Here is a 15,865-nt window from a genome sequence, read left to right on the forward strand (position 1 = left end):
ACACAATCATTCACAGCTCTTCAAAAAGAGAACAAGGCGACATTACTTTTTTTTTTTTAATCTGTTGCCTAGCAACCCTGCTGTCTTTGAGATAACGCCAGGCCCCGAACACATCAAGTGGATTACACACTGAACTTCCCATGTCAAAAACATGATCTCACAAGTTCCACAGCTCCTACAGGGCATCAGTCTGAACCTGCCCAGAACGCACTGTGTCCACGCTGAAGGTGTGTGTCGTCACAACACCACTACGGGTGCATCATATGAAGGAAATCTGCTGTCACGCTGCAGGTCCGTACACCTGGAAATAAATCCTGCTGCTGTATGTCATGTGTGTTTGCCTGTAGTGTCGGGGGTTAGTGTAGTCGGTGCTCTATTGTGTACACCTGACAGGTGTTTCTATTATTCTGTCAATTCCAAATAACTCAGTAACGTGTGCTAATTTTAATTCAATTCAAAAAGCTGTGGGAAACTCTAAAAACACACGCAAATACACACACACAAAAAAAATGCAATTATGAAAAACAATGACGTGACAAACAGCGTCAGTGCAAAACAAAACCTGCAACAAGGAGAATGACAGTCACATGGGAGGGTGACATCACTCAAGCAAATAAATAACTTTGCTCAGGTATCTGATTGTGCATTTGGAAAAAAACTGCTGTATTGTAGAGATAATCATAATTCAAACAAAACTGCCACATATACAAAATAAAGTCACTTATACCGTATCATATACAATAAATACATTAAATACAAAACACAGTTTACAATGTAGGTGTGATTCATACTATGATGATTTGTGTGTTCGGAGTTGGTAGTTTTACTTCAAAGTAAAACTACAGGAAATGTTTTCTAATACTTACAATTGGAGGTAAGAGTGATAAATTTATACCTGCCCACCCTTCGTATTAGCTCCTATCTGCTTGATCAGTTTCGGGTTGGTTTTTTTGTGGGAGTTGGGGGGCCGGGGGCACAGATGTGCAAGTGTGATTTTTCCACAGAGTCTGATTCACTCCATAAGACACAAGACAAGTGAGGAGGAGCACACAGACTGCACACAGAGACAAATGAAAGCAGTTCTGATGTGGATGTCCATCCATGACTCAGACTTTTCTCACCTCCCTTAGAGCCTGGGGGGCAGAGGGGGGGGGGGTTCAAGGAGGCTGAAAAAGGAGATGAGATGACGGATGGAAGACTTTGACGGTCTGCAAGTGGAGGACATGGGAAAAGCAAAACGAGACAGCGATGAGCTAACAGTTTCAGGTGGAGTGTGCACGCGAGGTCACGATAACATCGAAGGAAAACAGAGTCATTTTGTGATGGATAATGACAGAAAAGAAGGGGGGGGGGGGGGCAGGGAGGCAAAGTGTGATACAATGTGTGACTGTAGTGGGTGGACCCGACTGGGCTGCGTGTCCACAATAAGCCTCTGTGCTTTTGGCAAGAGTGTGTGTGTGTGTGTGTGTGTGTGTGTGTGTGTGTGTGTGTGTGTGTTTGTATGTGTATGTGCGTGCCAGTGAGGACAGTCCCGTGCCCTACACAAACACTGGCCTTGTGTTACCCTTTCTTGCCCCCATCAACCTCACAAGCCAGCCAACCAAACAACCGACCCCCCCCCCGCCCTCCCAACCTCCTTTCCCTAAAACATTTCTGTCTCTCACAGACACACAAAGGCCCATCAGCTCGGCCTCTCACACACACACTGAGCTCCAGTAGAAACAAAAAGCCAGAGGCTGCAGGGGGCAATGGGGTCACATGGCGCTGGTCACACAGCACCCCCCCCCCACACACACACACTCAAACCCACACGATAAATAACTTTCCTGCATCATTTCCTGTATGTAGAAGTGTGGGATTTATAGCTAGAAGCGGCTTGCTCATACCTTCAGTAGCTTTTACACACAACACACGAGGTCTCGTCTATTTCCGATCTGAGCGCCGCAGAGGCGGGTCAACAACACGGTAAACACAGCAGCTACTCTGACAGTTGTTTGCCATACCTTCACTGAAAAGCTAGAGGCTATGCAAACTGTTACCGCAAGCTCACGGCATTATTCAAAGCGAGCTCCAATACGCAGACTGATACACTCGAGGAACTTGCGCCTATGCAAAAGAACCCCACTAATCTGATCCTGTCGTGCAGGAAATGAGGAAATTCGATGCATTCATAAACACACGCATGCACAAAGTACCTATTTCTTCTTCTTTGCCTTGCCTCTCTACCAAAGATGAACACTACAGAGGAGGATGTTTTCCCACCCTCCTTTTTGCCTCAGCATCCAACGTTAACAGGTGATGTGCAGTCGCTGCAGCGCTTCCTGTTTTTCATGCCGAGGAAGATTGCGTACCAACAGCTGCTCTACGAGGAGCCTTTGTTGTTCCATTTGACACAACAGCATCTTTTTTTGAGGACAGGAGGAGCTTTCCTCGGAAACTCTGACAAAGAGGAAACACTGAAGGGCTATCATTAGAGAGTGAACATGCTGTACACACTTTGCTTTTTGTTCCTCCCTCGAGGTCAATATTTCTATGTCCTTGCAGTGAATACACCTACTGCTTTTTTTTTTTTTTTTGGCACTATTAGCACTTCAGCTTATGAACATTTTGAATGAGGATTCATTTTATGGGAGTATTTTAGTTTAAAACATTAAAAAAGTGAATCCACATCCAGCCCGACCTCAACATGGATGGAGCATTCACAACCTTCTTTTCTTCTTCTATTTGGTTGAAAACTGCTTTCAAGTTTTACAAACTACAGCTCCCATAATGCAAATCCACAATTAGTTTTAGACAATTTGTCTCCTTAATCTCACATACCTTTGTTTCACGTTCCTCTTGCAACTTGTGTATCACACTTTGAAAAAGCCTTGTGGTCTGAGTATGCAGAGTAGAATGTACTATTATGAATTTTGGCAAACATTTAACCACAGACTGCATTTCCACGATCCAAAAAACATCTTTAGCACGAGAACCACAGGGCTCATTTGAGAGGTTGTTTCAGGTCAGTGGCACAACTCGCTGCAAAAAGAAGAGAAATTGGGAAGTTTGAAAATAGGTTTAAAGGAAATCCCAGACTGTCACACACAGACATGCAGCCTCAACACGGCTGCAGCCTGGAAAGAAACACAAAAATAACAGATCAGTTGTGAACACACACACACACACAGCTCATTTTCGAGCATTTTCTCCCAGCATCATCTTGCAAAAACGACCATTTATGTCCCTCATAAACAAAAGAGCCACACATTTGCACTGAATGACCCAAACACACAAGTGCTGGCTCCAGCTATCATCTGGCTAGAGAGGTGGCTGAGTTGCCGGGAACACTTAGCTGTGGTAAATGACATGCTAATGTCCTCCTCTTCAGACTGTACCACCATCCATCTGTCCGCACCGCTCAACTCTGCACACACACCGTGCTGCACTGCCTTTCTATTTACCCAATAATATTCAACACTCAGGCCACTATTGTGGGACAAGAATCAATGTCACGCACACAGGCAGACAGACACACACACATCCGGTGATTTTGCAGGCACAATATAATTCACACATGCAAACTGTCTTTCTTTACTCTGCGTCTAAAATTAGTCAACTGCAGCGCTGCATGTGCTTTTGTCCAGCCGAAAACACAGGGTAGTCTAATTGTACACGTCTTGCAATATCTCTGGTGGCAAGGTCAGCCACAAGGATAATGCCAGCCAAACATACTGGCAAGAACACACACACAAGGGCAGGGCTTCCTACGATTGTACGAGCAGACGGATTTCAGCACCCTGCTGGATGCTAAATGCTGAAGAAAGAGCATGCAGAGGTCATTTCTAGGGGAGGAAGATAAAGCTGATGTTCCTGATTTGGCCATTTAAAAAAAATAAATAAAAAAAAGTCCTTCTGCTTGTGGTGACAACACAACAGTGGCGGTGGAGGGTTCACGACACCGCCTGGTGTAATTGGATCAAGCTCTTTTTCCACATTTGAGTAGGAGTCAGGGGACAGGGACGGGGAAAGCAGAGAGCGCAGGTGGGCGGCATCTGTACCAATAATTGGTGGTTATTGGCTGCCAGCGCTGACTGATGGCAGGAAATGTTGTTACCACGCTTATAAATGTCAAAGCTGCACCTGTCCGACACATTTCATAAGTATTACATGTGACACATCTGAAAAGAGGACGGAAGGAGGGAACGGCGGCCTCCGCTCTGCCAGTCTACCTCTTCCTCACCGTGCTGGCATGTTTGCAGCTGCAGATGCTGAGACACGTGCCATCAACGTGAAGCTCAGAGCCAGATTAATCAATCTGTTGATTATTTCCTTAATACCTGCTCAATCAATTAGCTTTGTGTCAAAATATGACAAAACACTGTCATCACAGTTTCCCCAGGTTGGCAAACTCAAATTTGTTTTCTTTTAAAATGGAAATGAATCGATTATCAGGCTGTTGTAGATGAATATAAGAGCAAAGGAGTAGACTGATTGTGATTAGAGAGCTCACATACAGCGCTAAGCGACAACCATGGTTGTGTTAACTAACTGGGTCAGTAGTGCTGGGTGTGTCACACTTCAGTGATTGAATGGTTAATTTTACATCGGCCAGATCTGAGCTAAAAAAGGCCCACTGATCTTCTCACTGGGCAACTACTTCCCATGGAGCAGAAAACAGCTTTATAAAAAGGCACATGTGGAAAGTCCAGTGCATCTGTGTGCGGTGGCAGATATATTAACTTCCTGCACCGAGTGTTATGTAAACGGTCCAAAGTCCAGTTAGAGCCCACACAAGGAAATGCAGTGCAGGCCACTAGATAAAGCACGTCAGACCTGGTGCTGACTCAAGCCAAGTTAGCAACGACCAAAAAAAAAAAAGAAGAAGAAGAAGAAGAAGAAAGCAAAACAGATAAACAAGAGCTGTTTGCCATACATGAAAAAATGACGGTGTTGCTTTGGTATCTGACGTGCTGGCTGACTTCCACACATCCCCCGTCTGTCAGAACGAGGCCTACTCTCCCAGATTCCAGCTAAGTCAGAGCTCCATTCCTCCTCTCCCACATTTAGAGTGAACCGTGCATGCACGTATGCAGAGAAACACAAATACACAGGAAGCACAGGTAAAACACACACACAGACACACAAGGATGGATCGTTTACCTGCTGTTTCCTAAAGTCTCTTATTTCCTGTTCCTCTGCTCCTCACTGGGGGCGTCTGGATAGCTTCTGGGACTCTGCATCTGATTGTGGAGAGGACGAAACAAACTGTGAGGAGAGGAGGGAAAACCACAAGCTGTGGGAAAGATGTCTAAGCGATGCAAGTGTGTGTGTGTGTGTGTGTGTTCATACCGAGTGCAACAAGGCTAAAGTTCAAGATTGACTGATTGTAAATAAACGTAAAATGTGTGAAAAGTGGCTGAATGTATACAATGGACAGATAACATCATCCACACACTCGAGGGGCCCCAGTGGCCCCCCGGCAGTGGAGATAAGACAAACGAAAGCACAGAGCGGCCCAAGCCAGGGGCCCTCTTTGGCTACTCCCTCCCTCCTGCCTTCTGCTTCCTTGACATCTCATCTTTTACTTTAGATGATTTTGGAAATCACTGGCTATTCAGTTACGATTTCTGTTCCACTTCTGGAAGAACTGAAAAGTAAAACAGTCTACACAGAAGCAACAGCCAGACATACCGTAGGAGGTTGCACAGATATTAACACTCACGACGTCCCATGCACCGACAGTGCAGAAAGCTTGGAGCACAGCAGCTATGAAAAAGCAAACCTAAGTGGCTTCATTTTGTGCTTAATGGGTGTTACTCAGAATAGATTTGGATTACTCACTGTAGCCTGAAGTGAAGACATGTTATTTCTCAGTGAGAGTGGAAGTGAAAAACAAAACAAAACAAAACAACATGAAGCTAGAAGAGAGTTGGAGGGAGATCAGAGTGTTCAATCCTTTGAGCGCCCAAAATGAAAAAAGGATGCAACGCTGAGTAGTAACAGGATTTTCCTGCAGCTGCATTCAAGTGGAATTCCTCTAAGGACTCTACAGTCATGACAGAGTTTTCTGCATTTGTTGTTAGAGCGTCCTCCACCTTTCTAGTGCACAGCCCAGTGTATGACTTTATAACACACTTCACTGTAATACACTTTATGACAGCATGACAAATCATCACATACACTTCCATTAACTATTACAAAGTTCACATCAATCTACTGCATCTACTGGATTCACAGCTGAAAACATCAGCTGCATATGAGAGTGCATACATTTCACCATTTTCTGACATTAAATAGAAAAATAAGTAATACTTTAACTGAGGTTTCGTCACAGCCTTAATTTTATTCAACAAATTTATAGCATAGCGTATAAAAGTACACACGTAACCACCCATCACTAGAAAAACAAATACTACTGAGTGACAATATTATTTGTGATTGTGTCAAATGATTTGGATAATTTAGTCGTAAATCTCAACTCATTCAAATGTGGCTTAGTATGAGTCCCGTGTGTTATAAACTCTGAATAGAGAAGAGCAACAACTCAGTGCTGCAGCTTGGAACATCAAGATGAAAAAGGGAAGCCAAGGACGTGGCCCCTGTATGTGCAAAGTGCCCGAGGCGGTCGGGCCGTCGGCGTCCGCATCGCTACCATCTATCCGCAATTCAAAGAGCTGCAGCCGTAGAGACCAACGTTTTAACTGGGAATAATGGTGAACAAATATACAACGGGTAAAACACACACACACACACACACACATTCTGATGGAGGCCAGTAAACTTCCTGTTTTCCCCCCCAGTGGTCAAGATGCTCTATCTCGTTTAGCAGGGTGTGACACACACACACACACACACACACACACAGACTCACAAAAACAACTGTGATGAGTAAGTCTGAGTTGAATGTGTTTTAAGCACAAAAATATTGTTGGCGCGTTTAAAAGCGAGTCGAGGATAAAGTCACAGGAAAGGTTTCCAGAACAGAATGACAATTATTTTGAGCCAGAATCAACACATAACTACAGTAAAACCACACGTGGAGAGTTCCAGGAAATGTGCTGTTAAACAGAAAGATAAAATCACAGGCCAGAGACAGTCAATGTTTTACTCCCGACTGATTTCAGCTCAAAGCGTCACATGATCCACACCAGCGTGAGCGTGTCTGTTACAGTGAATTCTGCAGCGAACGGAGGGAGCAGTCCAAACAGAGAATTCAGTATAGAGCCGCTTGATGATGACGTTTTTGCCGGAGGGCCAATTGGAAAAGTTCATTTCGCTGAGCTTCTCTGGAAATAACTCCACACATCAAAAGTTTTGAGTTGGTTTCTTGGCTTCATCAGATAAACCACCGATACGCCAGTGTTTCAGCGTGAAGCGATTTTGAAGCCTTTCTTTCATTAATGCTTCTTTTTCCATGAAATGGAGATTTTTTTAAACATCTCGGAATTCTTATCTTTGATTTAATTGATATATTTCTCCGCAATCCTTGAAAAGGTTTCCTCAATCCCACGAAAGAAAACATAAAAATAGCTCATTTGTTGTGACAGCAAATACTGCAGCTGTAGGTTCAGCTGGTGATTTCAATATTTACTATACAAAATCATTTCTGCATCGGCTGGTCTTCATAACAGTGCATATCCTATCAGAAAAAAGTTAAAGCTATAACAGAGAACATATTTTCAGTTCAAAAAATAAAACCCCATAAAACTGTAACCATGTGTTCCATGAAATATCATTACCGTAGGGAGACAACAGAAAGAGTTTCGTGGCTTTGATGAGTCATGATGTTTCGATTATTTCGTGACAATCCCAGCATTAGTCATTTTCAGGCTTAAATGAGTTTAGTTTGTTTTTTCTCCGGAGCAAGTGACAGATTTTCTGAATAAAGTGTTTGTTTTTTTTGTTTTTTTTTTAGGTTCTCCAAAGCCAGAGAGGATTTTTGAGGAATAACACCTCTGGGAGAAAGGTTTCCAGCAGAACGCACACAGCAGTGGTCAGTGACGTTACACTTACTCTGCTGCTCACACACTCAGTTCTGCTTCGGACGATCGGTTTCACAAACAAGAAGTGATTCTCCCAGCTTCACCAACCCTGTAACGCCTACAAATAAAATTGTCTTATCATTGTTCCGTCCAGCTTTCATTTGACTTTCCATCTCCATGCACACACACACACACACACACCCCCCCACCCTTCCTCTCCCTCCACCCATCCTCCGTTACAGGAATGAGAGGAATGCACAATCCTACAATGACTGTGGGCTTCATCAGCAGCAGACAAGGCTCTCACTCTCCCTCACCTTGGGATATGCCCGTACACAACACACAGACTGACTCACACACACACACACACACACACACACACACACACACACCCTTGCATGCCAATATGGCCTGTATTTCTTATTGTCTGGGTCATGTGGCTCGGTCACTGGGGGACCATGTCTACTATCCTCATAAATATCCTTCACTTCGTTACGACCTTAAAGCTGTAAAGGGCAGTGAAAGCTCCTTTGTAAACAGCTGGTTTTCCAGAAGGTTGCATAATAAACTAAATCTCCTGGTGGGCACTCGTCACCATAACGCCACTTTATTTTTTTCCTTAACGTGTCTGAGAGCGGGGTCGGACAGCAACAAACCGGTTGTAAATGAACAACTGTTTCTGAGCACTTTATAAAGACATTTGTGTTGAAACCTGCTGTGAAAACAAAGACGTCATGCTCAGAAATCACGATGTAGTTAATGACCTCAATAACATGCAGGAGGAATGCAAGAGGAATGCGCCAGTACTCACATTTCACGCACTCCCCAAACCAAAGTGTGGTCTGAAAGGCCATTACATTTGACCATGCGTCATCAGTAGGTCACAGCAAACAAAAGAGCAGTTGTCCTCCTGTTTCTAAAAACAATACCCACCCACTCATTAGCACAGTGTGATGTTTATAACCCTCCATCTCAGAGGAACATGAGAGTTTTCCTCAAAGTCAGTCACTGCGGCTATTTGTGTTGTGTGCATCTACCCAGGCCCTTCTTCACCCCCCCCCCCCCCCCCCCCGCTCATCCCTTTATTTAGCCACTTGCTTCAATCTCTACTTGTAGCTGCTGTTGTGAGGCCGGCGTCAGCGGGTGGGTTGACCGTGTTTATTCGCTACAGTTCCCCTCAGATGCTGTAAATCAGTTACCTTCCGGCTGCCTGACTGAGCAAAGGTTCATCACAGGTTGCAGATGCTGCTCAACCCCCCCCCCCCCCCCCCTCCCTCCCTCCCCGGCCGCCGCCCAGACAGATCAGACAGAGCCATCACACTTAACCCTCACCTGCAGCACCATCCTTTGCTTCTGGGAAAAATTCAGCAACCATTCACATTTGGCCTCAGGTGATTACACAAATCCATGGTCCTGACATCAACAGCTCACCACTCAGATCAGAAAACATCTTCAGGTCCAGCTGTCCTTGAATCAACCCTTATTGCATTAGGAGAAGCACTTTTGCAGCGCCACGTGATCACTGTACTGTATGAATATGTAGATGGTGAGGATTTGAGCACACCTCAGTACACAGCGTTCATGTTTGATCTGCAGGGCTATTTATTATCTCACAGGGTTTAATGTGTGTGCTGGGCAGACTGCGCATGCGTTGTGTGCAGTTTGCAGACGGAGACCTGTGCTGAGAGGAAATGTAGCCATAGTGATGTGAAGCCGAGGTTTTGCTTTCTCAGGTTACTGAGTGGAGGCTGGAAACCCCCCCCCCCCCACCGCCAATCATCAGCTTCCACGGCTACCACATCAGGCTAACCTTTGAGGAGACGGCGGGTGACCATGGCAACCACAGGTGTCACAAATCTTCTTTTAATCTTTGGTTATTTGAAGTGAAAACTCTGACTTCAAACAGTACCGATCTTTAAGACGATTATTGGTGTTAATCAGATCTTAATCATCCTGTCATTTAAAAAAAAAAAAAAACTTTACCTCGAAGATCTGCTGTGTTGAAATTCTAAAGTGGGTTAAAGCAAAACAGCTCACTGCACAGACAGCAGTTGACATACTTTTCTGCCTCTGTTATGTCACTAACCCAACAGGTTTCCTCTGTTACAATATCTATCGATTGTAAGCGATCATAATTATACTCAAGATTCTTAATCACTCAAAGATAACATCTACAATCAATGTAAACACGCAGAGACTATTTCTCGAGCTTTGCCAATACGTGTGCATTTAGTCTCCACTATAGCGTCAATAAATTTCACCTCAGACCAGTGAGTGGGCTTTAACACAGACTCGTTGCAGAGGCGGATGCTTCTCAGAGGGAAGCAGATATCGATCCATATCGCTCTGAGGTGAGCGACAATCTAAGCCTCCATAGCTCCATTTATGCAGGTCCACTACATCGGTCCTGTTGCTCATCTTTACCCCGTCAAAACGCTGTGTTTTTACTGCGCATTTCTTCTGTCTGATACAGTACACACTGAAACAGGAACAGATTTTGCTTCAGGCGACTCTTTAAGCTTTGTTTCTCTGGCGAAAATCTCAGACATCTGCACAGACTTAGGACAAAAAAAGAACGCACAGCCTGCGAGCGCTGCGTATGAAATTGTTTTACCATATTTTAATTCTACTTTTACAGAAGAGATTAACACCAACCAAGGAGCGTGAATTTTGTACAAACACTCTTCTGACATTTGTAATGCTGATCTTTTGAATATTGACTGACTCATTGGTAGAATCTGAACTGGAACAGACAAGTTTGGAGAAGATAATGGCTGCAGCTGGAGGGTTGACAGCTGAAGAACAACCCCCCCCAAATCATGTGCGCACTGCTCTCTCCACATTCCTCATAACTGCTCGTGACACAAGAGCTGCTACATGTAAAGCGGTTTCTGCAACCAATTTCAGGAGAAAAGATGTCACATCCAGTGTACAACAACTCAGAGGCCTGTGTCACGCTGAGGGTTGCCGGCATTTTAGCCCGTTTCCTTCACATCTAACATGAGCCCAAACTCAAAAAAATGAGAGCAAGGGTCTGCTGGTGCAAACAGAAAATGTAACACTTGCTGTAGCTGAGCAGAAGGATGCTATCGAGCCCTGAGATGCTTTGCTGCATTTACATTTAGGAGAGAATGTGAATAAATGTGTCTCTAACCACATCTGTACTGTTTGACGGTGAAAACTCCCAAATGGCTGAGGCCGAGGTGAAAGCAGCTCACGATGTTTCCACGCAGACTTCGCAATATAAGATTTACAGTAACTCTCACATACTTCACTGTACCTTGTCTGGCATTTCTCCCTCTTTTCATTACATCTCCCTCTTTCCCTCTCCCGCTGTCTTCCCTGCATTCCTTGGCAGGTCTCAGCGTGCTGTGCAGCAAAGTGGAGAATTCCAGCAGGCCGCTCTCATTTCACTCACATTTCTTTCTTTCTATGGCAGTTTCCATTCCACGTATAGTTTTAACATAAGGTGGTTTATTACCATTTCAGATCAGTTGAGGTGAATAACGAACAGTACACTTCCCTCAGTTCCGACCAGCTGCAGATGAGACTGTGAAGCTTCAAAAAAAAAAAAAAAAAGACAATAGTGACCATGCAGGCTCACAGACATTGTGAAAGCCAGCTTGTGCGCGCACGCACACGCGCACACACACACACACACACACACACACACACACACACAAAAGAAAACCTTGCCTTCTTTTCATACTGCTCTTTGAGAGGATGTTATGCAACCCTTTCACTATTATGAGGGGTGATTACTTTAAAGGTATAACAGCAGGAAGTGTGAATGAGTGAGAGAGTGAGAGGGGACAGAGAGCAGGAGGAAGAAGATAATAGGGCTAGTTACGACACAAAGGTTTTTCACTCCAAACAAATATTTAGATAATAACATGTACAGCTCTGGTTGCAAAACCGGGTCTATTAACTTTTCGATATGACCGTGAGAAAAATATTGCCAAAACTCATTATATAAAAATAAGATCAGCTATTCAAGGACCACTGCCTCAACACAAGGAGTCTGACACTCTGGGAACAACTTTTATTCTCCTGATGAAGCCTTCAAAAGTCGTATTTGTTTTCCCATCATCACTTCCCCCAGACTGAGACACTGATTTGCAGCGACGGTGACTCTATAAATCTTTAGTTTAGTCCAGTCTAAGTATGAACGCTATCCTGTCAAAGTGGACTGATTTCCCAACACTGTTCCCCTCTTATGGATCCAAAGGGTTAGGCTGAAAGTCAGCATTTTCACCTCTTAGTCGGTGTTTGACTTGAAATCCAACCTGGTGGAGTCGAGCCAAAACAATGAAAAAATATCTCTGTTCAAATACCGACTGACTGCACTGCATGTTTGGCTTCACCATGCCGCAGTGTGCCATTACACCTTTATTTCTTAAGGGCTTTTCTCTAAGACTTTAAGGGTTATTTGAGCACGTGGAAATGCTATAGTAAACTGCATTACCCAACACGCCGCTGCTGTGTGAAGCCAAGTCTGGTTGTGTGAGCCATGTGGTCTCTTGCCCTAATTTTAACCTCAGAGCCTTCTGGTCACCGAGACGAAACACCCTGCATGCAACTCAACACAACACAAATAAGAATCCTCCCATAGGAAATGATCTCACTAAGCAGCACTATTAGGCTCTTTAAACCCCATGATATGGGACATGGACGTCACTGCAACTTGCAACCCCCCACCCCCCCGTTCTTGTAGAGGAACACTTATTTAGAATTCTGCTTTCATTTGTGTCTAGTTTCTCAGTAGAGGCCAGCTCTGGGCCTAAATCTGGCTTGGACTAAATAGCTGCATTGTTGGCTGATGTCTTTGGAGTGACGTCAGTTAGTCTTATCAGTGTTCTCTTACTTTACCTCAGAGGAGGCTTGACAGCGAGGCAGACCCCACCCAGCACAGGGCTTCCAGGGCCACTGCTTGAGTGAGTCGTAACAAATAATCCTCTCGGTAAACTCCTCTCCCCTTTTGTAACGTGAGGCATGACCCTAAAACTCTCCCTTTGATTTTAATGGAGCAGCAAAGACGAAAGCTCCGGAAATCAGTGAAAGAAATTGTTCTGTATATGTAAAGCACCATTACACATTCCTATACACACAGACCCTGAAGAATTTGTTCATAGTTAAGTTAAAAAAAGGTTTTTTGATTTGGAGGACAAAATCCTATAAATGCAGCATAATTCCAACATGGCCTTTAACAGCGTTGCTCATTTATGATTCACGGTGGCCTAAAATAGCCAGAGATATTAAATTGATAGTGGCCTCTGGAGAAATAGTGTCGCAAAACACACACTGGCTGAATAATGTCTTTGAATAGGAATCTAGTTAATGCTCAAACCTGTTTTTAAGTGCTTATAAAACACTGTAAGTGCAGGGGAAGCCCGTGTTTAACACAGACTCCAGTCCCCAAAGCTGTGTTTATTACATCTGCTTTGTTTTTCCGACAGACAGTGAGATTACCACCGTAGACCTGCTGACACAGAGTGAGCTCAAACTCTTAACCCACAAATCCTGGGTTGAAAAAAAAAAAAAAAAACCTAACTAAAAACAAAACAAGTGCAAACAGACATTCAGGAACAGGGACAATTTCCTGATAGTCGAATACGACTGTTTCCAGACAGAGAGTTGGCGTCGATCCTGCTGTCAAAGATGATAAACTGAATCCAAATATCACAACGACAAACAAGTAGCCTGATCGTTGAGTCAATGTTTGTGATATTATTAAAAATAGGCCCTTTGTCAGCCTCGTATCTACACAACATTCATGACATTCATTCAAGCTTAACTGAAACATTAAAGTGAGCTTGGCTGACTTGGAAAAAATACCATGCAGTGTGAGTGCACGCTCAAAGCTCTGCATCTCTTTTTATGAATCAAGTTGAGTTTCACAACCTCTGAAGGATCTGGAACGGAATCTACGCAAGAAACTGAGCTTTCTGCCTGCACTTAACCCCCCACTACCAAAAAAAAAATAATAATAATAAAAAAAAAAAGGTCCATACGATTATGTCAGAAAAGCTGACTACATGAATTGCTGTCAAAAGTTTCACATCCTCTTTTTTACAATTTCTCAACAATAAAACAGGCAATTGTCAGTGAAACAGTTTAAAGTAGTGTGTCACTATGTAGACATGGGGTGGAAACCAAAACCAGTACCAGTACCAGTACCAGTAACAACACCCCCCCCCAAAAAAAATCAAGAAGACAACTCCCTCCAAAATAATGACTCCAAATTAGAGCCCTGATTGGAGTTAAACACATGAAATCAGCGTTACAGCAGTGAGGTCCAGTTGTTGTGCTGTTCGGGACCGGACAAGCAGAAACAGCTGATAGATGCTGGCCTGCTGACCTGCAGTTAGAAAAGGAGCTCCAGTCGCTCATTCCGCTCACAGATCTCATGAATCCGACACGGCCTGCTCTCAAAAAAACCCTGAAAAACGTTTCATTTCTCTGAAACTCCACCACATGTTTGATTGGCGCCCGCTGAGCAGCTGTGATAGTTTGTATCTTAAATTAAAGCAAACAAGTTCAACTTTGACTTGAAATGTGGAAACACTGTATTCACTTAAGCCGTAATGTTTTTGTGTGTGTGTGTGTGTGTGTTTTTTTAAAATCAGATGAAGGGAAAATTTGAATTTTCTGGGCTGATTTTAATTAGCAGATTCGTGAGTCGAGAGGTCAGAAAAATCAATCAATCAATCAATCAATCAATCATTCAATCATTCAATCAAAATGAGAAAGTGTGGGGCTCACCTTTGGTCGCTCTGTGTGTTGTTGTTGTTGTTGTTGAAAATCAGCCGGCCGAACAAACGACTGGAAGTTATTATTGCTGGAAGAAAAATAACGCGCGGTGCGACTGAGGATCCGGACCAGGAGCCGGACCAGGACCAGGACCAAGACCAAGACCCGGACCCGGACGCAGACACAGACCGGGGCTGTCTCCAGGTGGGAAGGAGCGCTGCCCTGCTTCCTTTTCGCCTCACAAGGTGAACCACCGACACCGACAGGACCGACAGAGCCGCCGCTGTTTTCCTCCGCCGCCTTCGTCAAGCCTGACAGCGGAACACGGAAACAGGACATCCGGTCACTGTCTTCAAAATAAACCACCTGCAGTGACCTAAAGAGAAATGTCCAACTATTACCAATTTAATCATGAATGTATTTAAATATTAGGATTTCAAAAAACTATGTGTATAAAGATTTAAAACTTAAAAACAATAGCCACACAAACAAACGAACATAAATCAAACCTCCCAATAAATCATCTACAACCAGTTTCTATATTCAATAACATCTAAACAGGAGCCTTCAAATCAAATATCCTTTAAACATGCTTCACTTTGCCAAAAAGTGACCAAACAGTATTTTTTTCTGGCCTGACAGCATTTATAATACAGATAACAGCAGATGCATCCCACGTTACTGTGAACATTTATTAGAATATATATTATAAAGCTAACATATTACAATGAATGTGTTGGGGGTTTACATTAACTTCTGACATGATTACTTTAACACAGACATGTTAAATTTCGCAACCTGTATCATTTTTCTTGCGGGTTTTTTTCTTAAATTCGTGTCAGTCGAATTTAATTTAATAATTTCGAGCGACACTGAACCTGACAGAAAGCAGAGGTGTTTTTATTGGCTTTTAATGTGAAGACCACTCGTCCTCTCCGTGCTGCCTCGTCTAAAGCGGACTTGATTCAGATCTGTGATGTCCACTCGGAGGTCAGGCGGCCAATTTCTGAACCTCCAGATGTGAAAGAGTGTTTCTGAACTTCCCCTTTAAAGGAAATCAGAGGGAAATGAACCAACACTACGCTCAAATATCAGTTTAATATACAGGAATTATTATTATTATTATTGTTTCATTGTTCCTGCCTACCTCA

General features: G+C 43.6%; 1 protein-coding gene across 3 annotated transcripts in view; it reads right to left on the reverse strand.

The window, feature by feature from the left end:
* pik3cb (phosphatidylinositol-4,5-bisphosphate 3-kinase, catalytic subunit beta) overlaps window positions 1-15,015 on the reverse strand; it is a 41,366-nt gene extending 26,351 nt beyond the window's left edge. Inside the window, exons 1-2 of one of the 3 annotated variants that reach the window (XM_029517351.1) lie at window positions 14,727-15,015; window positions 5,143-5,222 (exon numbers count right to left, since the gene is read on the reverse strand). The gene's annotated coding sequence lies outside the window, so the exon portion shown is untranslated. Of the gene's footprint in view, window positions 1-5,142; window positions 5,223-11,244; window positions 11,264-11,445; window positions 11,504-14,726 lie in introns of those variants that run through there. The other 2 variants (XM_029517352.1, XM_029517353.1) reach the window with 2 other exon arrangements.
* Between the last annotated feature and the right edge of the window lie 850 nt (window positions 15,016-15,865).

Source organism: Echeneis naucrates, chromosome 13 (assembly GCF_900963305.1).
Source record: "Echeneis naucrates chromosome 13, fEcheNa1.1, whole genome shotgun sequence".
NCBI classification, from domain to species: Eukaryota; Metazoa; Chordata; class Actinopteri; order Carangiformes; family Echeneidae; genus Echeneis; species Echeneis naucrates.